Source organism: Meleagris gallopavo, chromosome 10, assembly GCF_000146605.3.
Source record: "Meleagris gallopavo isolate NT-WF06-2002-E0010 breed Aviagen turkey brand Nicholas breeding stock chromosome 10, Turkey_5.1, whole genome shotgun sequence".
Classification (NCBI taxonomy): Eukaryota; Metazoa; Chordata; class Aves; order Galliformes; family Phasianidae; genus Meleagris; species Meleagris gallopavo.
In genome coordinates this window covers 3,360,118-3,363,320 of record NC_015020.2, presented here as the reverse complement: position 1 = coordinate 3,363,320, position 3,203 = coordinate 3,360,118, and positions in this window count along the sequence as shown.

Genomic DNA, 3,203 nt, shown 5'->3' with positions numbered 1-3,203 from the left:
AGGCGGCGGCCGCGCGGGAGCGCACAAAGCGCCGCCGGGCTCTCTCCTCGCTGGGTTCGTTTCGGCGCTTTACCTCGCGGTCTGTCAGAGCGGAGCCATTTGATCGTGTTTTGAAGCTCGCATTTTAAGTTCGTCTCAGTACAGTGACTGCGGCCGCCTGAAAGGACGCGCCGTAACGCGTTAGCTCTCCTTTCCTTCTGGGATTGCATAGGAAGAACGGGTTGGTACCTCTGGTACCCGAAGGGCACGGTGTGGTGCCGCGGCGGTGCTGTGCCCGGGGGCGCTGGTGCGGGGCCCGCACTGCTCTGGAAGGCAACACGCACCGCTCCCTTCTGGCTTACAGAGAAAAGGAAGGTGATCTGTGTGTGGTGCCCAAGCTGTCAGAAGCATGAAATGAAAGGAAAGTAGCTTGCCTCGTTTTTGTTGTTTATAATCGGGTTGCTAAAAGCAAATGTTCCGGTGTTTGTTCTGAGAGCTCAAGTTACAAAAACTTGGGAGTGTTTGAGGTTAAAAAAAGAGAGGGGAAAAAATGTAGTTCAGGAGCATTAGAATACAGGTTAAAATGTGTATGCCTTGTTAATTTGAAGAGAGAAAAGAATAAGGGGATACACAAATAGAAAAGATAAAGTGTGAAGTAAAGTACTGAAAGGAGGAGTGTCTGCAAGGAGTTACATGGTAGTGTGATGTGGGTCTGAACTGAGGCCATTACATAGCAGTGTTCTCTGAAGTTAATTCTTAATAGGATATGGGAAGGAACTTGCTGAGGAGCTACAGAGTTGCACCATGAGAAACTCTAAGATAAGTTTTGTTGCTTCTGAAAGGTTGTCTTTATGTGGCTGGTTACGGGTTGTTGAGGGGTGTGTGTGTATGTGCATGTATTTATATAAATGTGTATATGTACATAAATACACAGCAGTTGAAGATGATGTCAAGACTTGGGTTGGATATGTTTGTTCTCCAGTGCAGTAGGAGATGAGGTGAAACGTACAAGAAGGCAGCCATCATAAGTACGTTGTAGTTCCTTTACTGTGAAGAGTGGGCGTATGAATTCCGTGGAGATAGATGTGAATGAAGATAGTACAAGAGGCACCTGAAGTTGCTTTAAAGCACATTTTACACAACACAGTGAGGAGTAAAGGAGAAAGCTCGATTGGAAGAAATAAGTGTAACTGAAACCCAGCAGAAATCTTTACTTAATTTGGAAATTGACATTTACTCTCTGTGCAACTGATCTCTGTGCTTACTGCAGAATTAGTTTTGCCATCTTTACAGACCTTCTTTGCAGGAAACAGAGGGGAAGTGTGTCTTTGACTAGAGCACACCAGGAGAACTTTGAAACCATGGATAGTGCTGAAGGGTCCTTGGCAGAGCGATATATGTTACTGGAGGTACCGAAACTTGTGTAATTTGTTATAAACAATCTGCACATCAAGTTGATAGTCTCTTCCTAGAAGGTAGAATCTCTTATGAAATGAGATGAAGAGGCGTCATTTGCTCTGAGATACGAGAACAATAGAGCAAATTTTCAGCTACAAAAGGCTGTTTTCCAATGTAGCCATCACCAGAAGCTGTGCATTTTCACCAGCAGTCAGCAAAAGTCTGCATGCTGCGTTCATACAAATCTGTACCAGCAGAAGTGGCCACTCTCACCACTGCTGAAACACATCACCCACTGCCTCACTGTGCTCACATCCACTGTTTGATCCCCATAAATGGTCAGCAAGTTGTGACAAATGTCAGTGGGTTCAATTTTTTTCATGAAGGATTTCAGTGACTCACCTTTGCTTCATATGTACTTCTATGTCAGACACCATTTTGTCAGGCTGTCCCTTTGCTGCCATCTGTCGCAGAGCAACAACATGTAATGAGATATTGGTGGGAAGTTCAACCTCTACTGCCATACCTCCAACATGCATCTCTCACATTGCTGGCCAGCATAATAAAATAGGAGGCACTGCTTTTGGAACGGCCCTGATAATACTTCATTCTTTATTTTAATTTCATTAATTTTTAATTTCATGCAGTTCTCATAAAAGTCATGGTTTTTGTAAAATAAATAAATAAAACCTTTTAAGAAAGAAATTTATCTTCATGAGTTTTGATCACCTCTGATTTTCTTTCTTTTCCTTTCCAATACAAGTCAGTGCATTGTCTGTAATCTTAACTGCCCACACAGGTGCTCATCCCATGCTCTTTTAGCTGTGTTGCTGAGCATGCTGTTTGGGTACTGCAGAGAACCAAAAGGCAGTTGTGATCAAGGGGATGCTGCCTGAATATTTAAGGGAAGATCTCGATACGCTTGTTCACTCCTTAATATTACCTCCTGCCTTCTTTTTGTGTGTAAACACATGATCCATCCCAAAGTGGTACCCTGCCTGACATACTTCACTATGTAGGGAAATATGTTCTGTAATGGTTTTTCGGAGACTAATCCTTTGGCTTTGCATATCAAATACAATTTGAAAACTTCCAGTTATTTCTTGAGGGTGGGCTTGAGAAAATAGAACCTGAATCACAAATGATTGTATAGCTAGATAGCCACCAGGATAAGTGTTCTTCCTTTTTGTGGTATGAATCAATCCTGCTTCAGAGGGTCATCAGATGAGGAAGTAGAGGTCATAAGGGATCTTAAGAGGTCTTTAGTTCTAAGCAGTGCATCTTCGGCCACCACACCAGGGTGTGATCCAATCAGCCCTTGAAAGACTGCAGTGATAGAGGCACCTAGCACCTCAGGGCCTGTTCTACTGCCAAACTGTCCTTGTGGGAGAAAAAACACCTATCCCCACATCTGTTGGAATCTATTTGTTTAGCTTCCCGCCATGCAGTATTGTGAACTGGCTTGTCCCATCCTGATAATCCTCTCATAGGTTGCTGCTAGACCTCCCTAAAGATATTTCATCTCTGATCTGAACAAGCCCTGTTCCCTCAGCTTCCTCTCACAGGACAGGCACTGCAGTGCTTCCTGCACTGGGAGACCCACCACACAATACACTATGCGCTCTCTGGTGAGTTCAGAGTAGAAGGTAATAATCATTTCCCTTCAGTCTTCCTGCTTGACTTCTTTCTAGTACATGATGTATTCATGAACTTGACTGCTTATCAGCTGGATGAGTTGCTGGTTCTTAGTTCTTACAATTGCTTTAAAAAAAAAAAAAGTATCGTGTCTATCAGGTAATGTGGTATACTTTTGAAAGCATAGAACT